The following is a 12817-nucleotide window of genomic DNA, read 5'->3' as shown; positions in this document are numbered from 1 at the left end:
CTGTGTGAGTGTGTGTGTAATAAAAAACAGGTGAAATAACTGTATGAAGACTAGAAATTATGAAGAGGAAATATATACCATCAACTTGGCTCCTATTTCTTTAAAAGTATATTAAATGTGGAAATAACAATATAGTCAATCTTTTCAAATTATATAACTCTTGTTTTTTTTATTTTGGTTGGGCTTATTAAATGTTTCTATTTTAAGGTGTATTTGTTAAACTCGAGTACTCAAAGACCATGTTTACTAATTTTATTCTTTTTAGAACAGATCATACACACAAAGGGATGAATGTAGAGGCATTTGTTATGATTTTGGTATTTATGAAATGGAACAATTTTTATTGTTTTGTTTTTTTAATATGAGAAGTAGAAGCAACAAGAAAACAAAGGATGTTACAGCACATAAGCAAAGAGCTGTACCACAAGAAAAACAGCAACAACGACTCAGTAACAGTGACTCAGAATCTCCCAAACTCTTAATTTATTCTGCTACCAGCCGTCAGTCTGGAGTTTCTGATCGCTTCAGTGGAAGTGGATCGAGCAACGATTGAAAGCAATCAATTAAATATTTTATCTTTGGATTATGAAAGCTCGAATCAACTTTCTCAAACCCAAAGACCAATGACTAATTTATCCTGCTTTAAGTTCTACAGAAACACAAATATTTATGATTACCATGTAATCGTCTTTTTTATAAATATTTCTTCACGTCATTATGCGGGCCACAAGTAGAGGTGAAATGGGCTGTGAGATTGAGACACAGAAATTACAGCCTCTTGATGTGTGTTTTGTTTCTGTTTCTACCCGCCTGGAATTACCAAAAATAGAGAGGGCACAGCCTAACATATGAAACAGGAAAAGACTGACGTGTAAACCCTTTATTCCAACAAAGTAACTGTATTCTGAATGTCACCTTTTAAACGGTAACTGTAACGGATTACAGTTACTCATATTTTGTATTTTAGATACGTACATGTATTCTGTTACTCCCCAACACTGGTCTGCAGGGAGCCTCAGGGTGCTGCTCCAGCTGTAGTGGCCGTCATTCTGCAGCGCCCCGGGGCTCCTGCTCTCCTCCCAGCTGATGCTGCTTCTTCCATCTACCTTCCAGGACAGCCTCCAGTCTGAGGGGAAGCCCTTGTTGGCCACACACATGACTGTAGCCTTCCCCTGCTGCAGCTCCTCACTAATGGTGTCTCTGTTATGGGTCGAAAATTTCACATTTCAATCAAGTAAATTATTCCATGCCGTGTTTCAAATTAAACTGAAGAGTTGTAAGTCCATTAGCCCTTGGTGAATAAATAATGACAGAGTCTAATATGACAGTGTCGTTGTTTCTCTCAAGCTTTATTTACCAAATTTTGACTCTTTTAACTCTAACACATTGATCCAAATTCACGCACAGATGTTCAGCTGTCTTAAAGTCTTAAGGACTTGAAGGACACTTTATATGATTTATGTCAAAGAACAAGTGGTGTCATGAAACTGCTGAGCAGGCAGGAAAGGACTCAAATGCAGCTACTGCAGAGACTGATACAGTTCACTGAGGACACACACACAAGCATATACATTGAGTATATTGCTACAAATTAAGAGACGACCAAATACAATACATAGCACTTAGAAAACATCATTAGATTAATTGATAATCCTGAACACGTACTTTGTTCACACCTGTTTCTGGACAGGAGTGCTTTAACTCTCAGACTCCTGATCTCCACCTCATCCTGGACAATTATCCTCAACTAAGTCTCCACCTGCTTCATCTCTGCCACCACCAGCTTCTAGACTCTTCTCTGCTCTGTTGCTTCATCAGAGTTTCACTGACATATAGTTCATTAATCAAACTTCAGTAAATCTTCATTTAAATAGACTCTGTTTAAACATACAGATGACAGCCTGCTCTTTAATTTCAATTATTAGGATATTTTTTTATCTATATTGTCCGAATAAAATGCAGGTCAAGAAACAGCTTTGAGACTAGAAAATATGAAGAGCACACAGACAATCTATGGTTGGACCTCAACATCTTATAGAAAACACTAAATGTGTGTATAAGAATATATTTAACCATGTTGACTGCACATTACACTTGGTGTGTCTGTAGACATTTTTATTTTGGTCTGGTTTAATAAATGTTACAAAATCTCTCTTTTTTAAATGTGCATCGATCAAACTCACAGAGTCAAAGAACATGTTTCCTCGTTGCATTTTTATTCTTTTAAGAGTTTGAAATATCAGCTTTACAACAGACACAAAAGGATGAAACTAGAGGAGATTGTTGCTCTGATTGTTGTCATTATGAGATGAAAACATGACTGTTTGATGCTTTTTTAAAAATCTGCAAACACAAAGAAACAAAGAGACAGAAGAAAAACAGCATGAAAGACTCAGTGATTGACATCAGGACTGGGAACACTGGTCTCTCCTCAGTATCTCTGAGACCAGAGACTGGGAGCCCTGGGTGGCCTCACAGGTCACAGAGCCCACCTTCCCCCACTGGTCTGCAGTGAGCGTCAGGGTGCTGCTCCAGCTGTAGAGGCCGTCATTCTGCAGCACTCCAGGAGTCCTGCTCTCCTCCCCTCTGATGCTGCTGCTGCCACTGCTGTCGCTCGTCTTCCAGGACAGACTCCAGTCTGAGGGGAAGCCCTTGTTGGCCACACACATGAGCGTGGCCTTCCCCTGCTCCAGCTCCTTGTTGGAGGGACCCAGCACCTTCAGGGCGGGGCGGGTATCACCTAGGAAACACCAATCAGCTTAGAGGACAGGAACCACAATTTGATTTTCTCCGTTAAGAAGTTTCTGTCAGGTGTTTTTTCTGCTCCACCAGTCATTCACTCACACATTGTTTCACTTCCCTTTAAGAAACCTCTCATGCATATCAGCACAGAGAGAATCATCACACAGTTTGAGCTGAAATATGTTCAAACTACACTGGAAATAAAAGAAGCAGATGTGGAAACATTTACAGCAGAAGTTTGGCTTTAAAATGATTAGAAGTCTAAATCATGGACGACTGAAGACATTAGTGGACACAAGCACAGAGCAGCTACTCATTCATATAGATTTGAAATGTTATTGAACAGCTCACATGATTTCAAACTAAATCTGAAACATCTGACACGATAAAAACATCAGAAAGCAAACTTTGACTCATCCAAACAGCAGCTGATGTGGTGGAAATTTACAAACTAATCATAAGATGATGAAGTTTACTCTTGTCTACATATATTTTACTGTGACAGAAATGTAGATTCAACAAGAGAAACTTGCAGAGCTCATCTGAATTAGTCCAGTAAAAAGGACAAACATCAAAAACTCAATTATTTTAAATAAAAAAAATACTTTTGTCTCATCTAAACAGTCTAACAAATAATTATTAAATAAAATGATACAATATTTAATAATAAACACAGTTTAATTAACTTACTTCCAACATCCAGTCTGGTTCCTCCACCAAAAATCCACCACAGTGATACAAACTCATTGAGGCGCCGTACAAAAACCTCTGACTGTAGAGAGACACGGCTCTCTGACGCTAACAGACTGAATTAAAACTAAAAGCTCTCTAGACTTAACCAGATGTATGTATATGTAAAATATCCTCAAGTCCACTCTGATGTTTTATATCATTTGTTAATATTCATTTGAACATTTATTCTGAAGCTAACTTTGTTTCTTCATGAAAATTGATGGAAAAAATATTTTACTGAGTTTTTTTCTGGCACACTGAACAGAAAAGTCAAGATAATTACAAGAAAGAAATCTGTTAAAGTAAAAGCGGTTTAAGTTTGACTTACTTCCAACATCCAGTCTGGTTCCTCCACCGAACGTGTACCACAGTGATACAAACTCATTGAGGCGCCGTACAAAAACCTCTGACTGTAGAGAGACACGGCTCTCTGACTCTGAAACAAACAAACTCACCAATATGAATTCTTTAAATCATAATTTCATGACATATTATTATTATAATTATGAAATAAAAATGAATGAAACACAATAAAACAATTTTCCAAAAATGTAATTTGCATTTATTTTAGAGTTTTTATCCAGTTTTGGTCCTCAGTAACCAAAAGGTTATGGCTGTGATATATTGTGTATTTTAGAGTTAGAAAAAATCTAAAATAGTGCTGTCAGCGTTAATCTTGTTAAAATGACGTTAACGCCATAACCACATTAAGATCAAACCTGCACCATTCTTTTGGTCCACTGCAGTGTAGCAGTCAAAAGAAAAGTGAAGTGGCCACAAATGGCCAGGATAGAGCCCAGAGGGTTAATGCATAAAATGTATAAAAATATTATTGATTACAGGGTAATACATTAATGTTAATAGCAACTGTAAGCTTTTTATTTTGAAGTAAGAAGTATAAACAATGCTGTTACTGTCACTGGACCGAGTGGTCTGTACTGAACTGAACTCAGGCGCAGAAACCCAGAGCAGAGACAGCAGATGGTTTAACAATATTTTATTAGGCCTAAGCGCTCCAAATGTAGCAAGGACAAAAAAACCCTAACCCTGCAATTCTGGCTTGGAGGCAGAATAAACAGAGAGAAAAACAGATAAACACCATATACACATTTAAGTTCAGGTTTTAGCAGAAATAACACGTTACAGTTAGCATGTAAGAGATTTGGGAGAAAATTCTTTACAAAAACATAATTTACCAGACACTTTTATTAGTGACATACGTATCTATTGACATATAACAGACAATTTAGCAAAGGCTAACTAACATCTGGGCAATAAAAAACAGAGCAGAATGTAAGTTTGTCTTTGTGACAAACGCTACAATGTTGATGCAGGTGGAATGAGAGACATAAATAAAGTGCAATATGCAGTAAAGGGAACAATGTGCACTGATGTCAGAGAGAGAAAAGTAGTGAAGTGAATTTGTTCAATAACAAGCAAAAATCTAATACGTTTGAAACTGACCACTAAAAGCTAACCAGAGGTGTCAAAAGTACACACATTGCAAGTTTAGATACCTCGGGGGTCTGACCGTTGTTGTAACGCTAACAAAGTGCCAACATAATCAGTGTAAGCAAACTAGATGATTCCTAGAATTATATAATTATTAACGGCAAATTTATACATGACAGACTCTGTCCCAACCTTTACAATCCACTTGCAAGGTTTCCACAGACGATGATCCATGCAGGAACGCATTTCGGCCTACTGTAGAGATCACGTGTTTCCGGTTAGCATGGAGGTCACGTGCTTCCTGTTACTGTGGAGGTCGCAATATGGCGCTCCCCAGTGGCTGCAGCCCTTCTCTGTGCATGGGGCTGCACGCCACTAACACGTTAACGATCTAACTGCGCTAATGCGTTGACGCCGTGCAGCCAACGCACGGGGCGATCTGCGTTAACTCGCTAAGAGAGATTTGTAGTGTTAATGTAGTTGTGGCTTCAACGTCATTTAAACAAAAATAACGCTAACAGCACTACTCTAAACATTAAAATGTACTTTTAACCTACATTCACTAAACTTCAAACTGCATCAAAAATCTATTTTGTGTGTACTCCCACACACAGGTTACAAACGATAAGGAGCAGTTATTACACACTACATCACAAAACCTGTTCAGGGCATGAAACTCAAGTCTGTCCAGTGTCACAGGTTGTCCTGTTATTCTACAAAACATATACAAATGTGAAGTTAAAACAGAGATGAATGATTCTGAGCTGTGGTCAGCATTGTACATCATTGTGAATCACTGAAAGTGTGTTTAACTGAGTGAGTTTTCTAAAAATCTAAAGTAAGTTTTACAAATTGAACCTTTCCTCTGAATATTTTTTAAATGTCCTTCACTTTTGAGGCCCTGTTTACATGTGCAGGCGTCTTTTGGAAAACAGACTTTACTATTTATTCTGTGCTGCTTACATGTTAACAGCACTTTAGTCCAAGACAATCCAATACAAAAAGCACATGGCCCAAAAATCAAAAGAATGATAATCAATGAAGTTTCAATGAAACTCCAGAGGACGACCCGGAGGTCGGCAACACAATAGCCCATGATCAAATAGTTGTGGGGGTCGACAGCTTAACAGTTGATACCGATGTAACTCTGGGGGCAACCAGGAGGCCTGTGGTGGCGAACTGCATACAAAGCGGTGTCGTCGGTGAGGCCATGGCAGAAAAGCCCCCAGTGGCTTGGCTACACACACTCTGCGTAGCTGCATAGCATTGGCTTGGCAGGCGTCAGGCACGCTGAATGTCACGAATAGTGGAGCTGCTGGCGACGGATTCGTAACTGAGACGAAGCCGAACCAGCAAGCGCGGGGACTGCTGGCGGAGACGAAGCAGAAACGGCAGGCGTGCAGTCCACTGGCAGCTGCAGCCGCAGTGGGCAGAGTAATCCAGCAACTCCCGGGCTTGGATCGTCTCCTTGGCTCGGACCAGATAGCAGATCAGCACCGAAGCCGACGGGATCTCCAGCAGTTCGGGATTGCCGTGAAGAATCACCTCCATGGTGTTTACTCCCACAAGCTTTGTCCACACATCCGAGGTGCCAGAGATGTATGCTCACAGGTTCCAGAGACGGGGACACCCTCCTCACGAACAGCATCCACTGGGTCCATCTTGCGTCAGATCGTTCTGTCACGGCAGGATGTGCCTGTGCTTTTTTGATACAGGACCCAAAAGCAGATGATGACAGAGGAGTTGTAGGTTTCAGCAAAAAATGAGCCTTTATTTGGGTTGAGGGCTGAACCAAAAATGAAAACTATGAAAAAACTATGAGAACTGTGACAATGGTGACAATTGTGGTGGGTATAACAGACGACCTGACAATGACATTGTCAGGGCTCGTGGGATGAGCCGTGTGGAATTTAATGAGGACCCAAGATGCAGGCAGCTGAGATGCAGGGGAGTTTTTATAGAGAAGGTGGAGGTACAAACAGAAACGGCAGAGGAGTGGAGGAAACTAAACAAAACCTAAACTGGAAAAAACTAAGAAAACAAACCTGAAGCGCTAATGAACACGGAGAAGTGGGAGCAGGCAGGCACAGAACAAAACCCTAACAAATGGTAAACCTTAACAAAAGATATAACAGAATAAACAAAGAACATAGAATAATATAAATACACACAAAACACAGAGTCGTCAGACTCAGGACCATGACAGACATACAGAAAACACACCGACTTAAATACATACGGCGGACAAAAGCGAAGGCATTTGCCAAGAATTTTTTCATTAATCAAGTGTATGAAAAAAATACACACAGGTCCTTTTCTGTCACCATGGGTACCTATGCCTCCTCTATTGCTCCTGTTACCTCTGGTGTCCCCCAGGGGTCTGTGCTGGGTCCCATGCTGTTCTCTTTATACTTGTTACCCTTGGGCCGAATCTTTGATAAATACAATATTTCCACTTTTATGCGGATGACATTCAAATCTATTTTGAACTAGCTGAGGATGTCATGTTGTCGTTGCAACATTTCTCCGATTGTATGAATGAAGTTAAAATCTGGCAACTGAGCAATTCCCTCATTCTAAATGATAAGAAGACTGAAATTGTAATCTTTGATACTCCCTTCTCTCGGGCTGAACTAATTGGTATTTTTGGGCCCTTTGCTGACTCCCTTTATGACACTGTGAGGAACCTGGGTGTTGTCTTGGACAGTTCCTTCAAGTTGGACAAACATGTGTCCTCTGTAGTTAAATCGAGTTTCAATCAACTACGTCTTATCTCTAAGGCCAAGCCCTACTTACCACGTAAGGACCTGGAGAAACTTATCCATGCCTTTGTTACATCAAGATTAGATTACTGTAATTCCCTTTACACTGGTCTCCATTCTGCCCTTGTTCACAAACTACAGCTCGTTCAAAATGCGGCTGCACGTCTTTTAACTGGAACTGGCAGTTTTGAGTCTATTACTCCAGTTCTTTCCGACCTGCACTGGCTCCCTATTAAACTTTGTATTGATTTTAAAATCTTATTGCTCACTTTTAAAATCATAAGTAACACCGCGCCCAGCTATCTTACGGATCTCCTCAGCTTTTATACCCCTGGGAGAGCGCTTAGATCAGCAGGCCAAATGCTCCTGGTGCGACCTAGATCTCGGCTCAAGACCAGAGGTGACCGCGCATTCGCTGCTGTCACACCCTACCTCTGGAATAACCTCCCTCTAGCTATTCGGGCGTCTGATTCAATTCAATCTTTTAAATCTCGATTAAAAACTAATTTGTTTAGCTTTGCTTTCCCCGCCTCCTAGAACCCGCATTTTTGGTGTACTGTAAGTTATCTTTTTCGCTTTATTAATATTTATAATGTTTTAACCTTCAGCCTTTCGGGTTGTGCCTACTACGCCTGGTGTATTATTGGTTAGTTATGTCACCCGCCTGTTAGTATATTTTATTTGTATTTTGTATTTTGTGTTTTGTATTTATTATTGCTCTAACTCGTTCTGTGAAGCACTTTGGCATAGCTGTGTTTTTTTTAATGTGCTATATAAATAAAATTGTATTGTATTGTATTGTATACAGGAGGTGATATGGGGAAGTGGGAACAAATGGGGAAACAGCTGACTGACATTAACATAATGACGGGACAGGAGAAGTGAACCTAATACAACAAACAAAGAACACAAGACTCAAAATTAAAATAAAACAAAAATAAAACAGGGAAAACGGCCAAAAAATACAATAAACAACAAAATAGCACTAAAATACACAAAACACTGGGTCTCAGACCCAGTACCATGACAGCGATACCCTAATCCCATGGGGCATGTGGTCGTCTGCGCACCCACTGAGCTTGAACTGGCACCCTGCACAGTCCAGACTGGTCAACACTTAGTATTATATTACAATGTAGGGCTCAGGTTTGCTCTTGAAATATTTTCTTGTCTTCTCCTTCAGCTGAGATGTTTTTTTAAGAGGATTGCAGAAAATGTCCTAATTAAACATACCTATTGTTGAATTCTCCCAATTCTTTGAATCTTTGGGCTGAAGGAAGGACAATACTCGGTGTATAAATGCTCAATCAACAATCATTTATTTCCATACAATTCAACAGTCAGAGCATTACAACGTCCGGACGGGAGAGATGCTACCAGAGGGTCAGGCACATGTCTCAAAATGGTGACGGGTTGCTCAGCTTTTTATAGTCTCTAGTGGCCCCCAGCTAGTCGTAAAAGCCAAAACATCACATTTTTCTCTGTTACAGCGCCTAAGTTATGACCTCGGCAGTTGTTTCTCTGCTTTCTGTAAGGTGGGGGTGTGGAATGTGGTCTATCTATCTCCCCTGTCTTTAGACACAGAGTCTCCTGCTTACAACCTTCTCTTCATGATTCAACAATTAAGCATGTCAAGAAAACAGTGTAACACATTCCCAGCAGATCAAGGATACAGAGTGATGCACATTTATCTAATGAACTAATATGTGAATATGTTCTGTTAACTCAAAAGTATAATGAGAACTACACTACATACAGCTCACACACTCTATATTAAAGGGTATAATGTGATCTACAGCAGTATTCTAATTCAACTACTTTGATTACATATATAAGGTAACATATAATAACAGAATAATCTAATACTATGTATGATTGTAACCTAAGACACGAGGTTACAATCATACATTTACTCAAAAAAAATTATACAAAATCTGAAATATCTTTCTAACTAATGATAAAATCAGTTGATTCACCACCAGATCAAAATAAAAAGAATTGAATTTTTCATAGAAGGAGGAAGAATGTTCTTTTTGAAATAATTTACAGAGAACATCATCAACAGCATCATCAGATCGATCCCACTCCCTGTTGCAGTCATTTCCATAGAGAGGCACTTTGCATCAGCAGCACCATGCTCCAGTGCTCTGGGAGAGTTTATAGTCCTGAGAGTTGAACACTGGATGACTGACAGCTGTCCTTCATCACAACAGAAGCCACAGAAATCCTCCTCATCAAAAACATGACTTTGATCTGCGTCCTCATCTGGACTCTCCTCTGCTGCTGCTGCTTCACAGGTAAAGTCCAGAGAATCAAACTCCTCTCCTCTATCAACATCTGTCCCTCTGAAATGAAGCCCACAAAACCATGAAGCTGCTTTATGTTTTTGTCTCTGTGTCCTCAGAGTCCAGAGGACAGATCACAGTGACTCAGCCTGGAGCAGTGAGCTCTGCTGTGGGAGCAACTGTGAGCATCAAGTGTACGACCAGTCAGGATGTTTATGCTTTGTTCAGCATCCACACTTTAGCCTGGTACCAACAGAAAGATGGAGGAGTTCCTAAACTGCTCATTACCTATGCTAGCACTCGAGTATCAGGGATTCCAGCTCGTTTTACAGGCAGTGGATCAAACTCTGACTTCACTCTGACCATCAGTGGAGTCCAGGCTGAAGATGCAGCAGTTTATTACTGTCAGAGTTATCATGAGATCAACAGTCAGTATGTGTTCACACAGTGAAAAACAGTCGTACAAAAACCTCCCTCAGTCAGACTGAACAGGAACTGAAGTGACTGCTGCAGCTGGAAGATACTGCAGAGACTGATACAGTTCACTGAGGACACACACACACACACACACACACACACACACACACACACACACACACACACACACACACACACACACACACACACAGTAATGTTTATGTGGGTTTGACTCAAAACATCAGACTTGTGTCCATCCTGACGAGCTCGCACAGAAGAACATGTGGAACACAAAACAGTTGATACTGTGAGTCAGATCTGTGATGAAGAAACTCTCCTGTAAATATTCAAACTGGGAAGTAGTTATTAAATGAGAATATTTTAGTAAACTGCAGTACTGATATATGTATGTATGTAGATTGCTCAGCTACATTCTTGGTCACAGAAATATTTCACATGATTTGATCTGAAGATTTAAAGTTTAGTTCATCAAGTCTTTAACTTCATCTTTGTGACATAAATTATTCTGACATTTACACTTTTTAACCTGCACTGATGTTCTGAAAGAGACATTTTTAGTGTCTCCTATGTTGATAAAGAAAGTTTCGTTTTTCTTTGGGTTATTTTATCAATTCTGACTTTGAAGAAAACCAGGACGGGTCTCATCACGGGTCACATGCAGGTTACAATAATCTGTCACCATGTTTTCTACTTCTTCTACACCCAACAGCAAAGATCATCACAAAATCCAACATGATGGAAAATAATGCAGCTGCAAAAGACTTTAAAACTATTTATAACAGGGAGCAGCTGTTGGCTGTGATTCTATTTTTAACTTATTGCTTTTTCTTTTCTTTTTTTTTAGTTGTTTTCATTTTTTTACATTTACACTCTGATGTGATACAGCACATGTGATTCTCTCAGTCAAAGTTACTGAAGCAGAGATTTTCAGTGTATGGAAGCATCACTGCTGAACCTGAAGGATGATTATCAGACAGAAGAGCAGCTGAATGGAAACACATGAAAACCACTATTTGAAGACCTCAGTTTTTATTTGAAGTATTAAAACCATCAACAGTGCCACAAGCATGAAAACATGAAAACTATCAAAGCAATACAGACACAGAGGGAGCAGACTGAGAGAAGCTGCAGACTAAAGCCAGTATCAGAGTCCCAGTGAGTCAGCTCAGGAACACTGGTCTGTCATCAGAGTCTCTGAGAGTGGAGTGTGGGAGCCCTGGGTGGCCTCACAGGTCACAGAGCCCACCTTCTCCCACTGGTCTGCAGGGAGCCTCAGGGTGCTGCTCCAGCTGTAGTGGCCGTCATTCTGCAGCACCCCGGGGCTCCTGCTCTCCTCTCCACTGCTGCTTCTTCCATCCACCTTCCAGGACAGCCTCCAGTCTGAGGGGAAGCCCTTGTTGGCCACACACATGACTGTAGCCTTCCCCTGCTGCAGCTCCTCACTAGAGGGCGCCAGCACGGTCAGGGAGGGGGGGACTCGACCCACTGCAGAGAGAGAGAGAATAGATGTTAGAGAAACTGGGAGTTTGGGTGAAACTGCTCTCCAGATGTTTCACTTCCCTCTCTGAGCTTGGTAACCATGGTAACAGACAGGCTTCACTGCTGAACCATGGCAACAGACGAGTTTCAGTACCAAAGATAAAAATATTAAAGTGTTTCTTTGACTTCTGATGTTCTCGTCTGTAATCTGTGAACTATTACTTAGTTTTATAATTAGAATTAAAATAATCAGAAAATAAATTGTCAAAATTTTTTTGAACCTCTATATTTAAACCATTTTGTATATAAAACAGGAAAAAACAAACTTATTTTCTGTTTTTGGACAAAAATGATCAGAAATTATTTGCAGATACTTCAGCAAAAGGTTAAAACATTGAAACAAAAACGTACCGTCTATGAACTGTTTTTGAAGATAAAATTCTAAAAAAAGTTTTAAAATGTTGAGTTTCAGTGAAACAAAATGCTCAAGAAGATTTTAAAATGAAGGCAGAAGATAAACTATGATAGTAAATTGCATAATTATGAGATAAAATAACGCATTTTTATAAGACTATAAAATCAGCATTAAGAAATATATAATTTAGCTTCATAAATGAGTGAAATGTACTTACAGTTAACATCCAGTCTGGTTCCTCCACCGAACGTGTACCACAGTGATACAAACTCATTGAGGCGCCGTACAAAAACCTCTGACTGTAGAGAGACACGGCTCTCTGACTCTGAAACAAACAAACTCAACAAAATAATTCACTGTTTGCATAATTTAAAAAAATAAAAACTGAAAAAGAAACAGTGCAACATGCTTTTATAAGTTGTATTTTTAAAATTAGATTCACACTTCAGATAATTTTATTAATTCCAAAGTTTGTTTGCAGCTTTCCCACACTACCTGCTCACATGGTCAAA

At 39.8% G+C, this 12817-nt stretch overlaps 1 gene segment (V, D, J or C); it reads left to right on the top strand.

Moving 5' to 3' along the window:
• The first annotated feature begins 9930 nt into the window (after window positions 1-9930).
• On the top strand, window positions 9931-10424 carry LOC308384477 (Ig kappa chain V region K-25-like). The segment is given in 2 exons: window positions 9931-9985; window positions 10093-10424.
• Window positions 10425-12817: the final 2393 nt, after the last annotated feature.

Source organism: Rhamphochromis sp. 'chilingali' (genome assembly GCF_963969265.1).
Source record: "Rhamphochromis sp. 'chilingali' genome assembly, chromosome: 17".
In the NCBI taxonomy this organism is placed as follows: domain Eukaryota; kingdom Metazoa; phylum Chordata; class Actinopteri; order Cichliformes; family Cichlidae; genus Rhamphochromis; species Rhamphochromis sp. 'chilingali'.
This window is presented reverse-complemented; position numbering and strand designations above follow the sequence as displayed.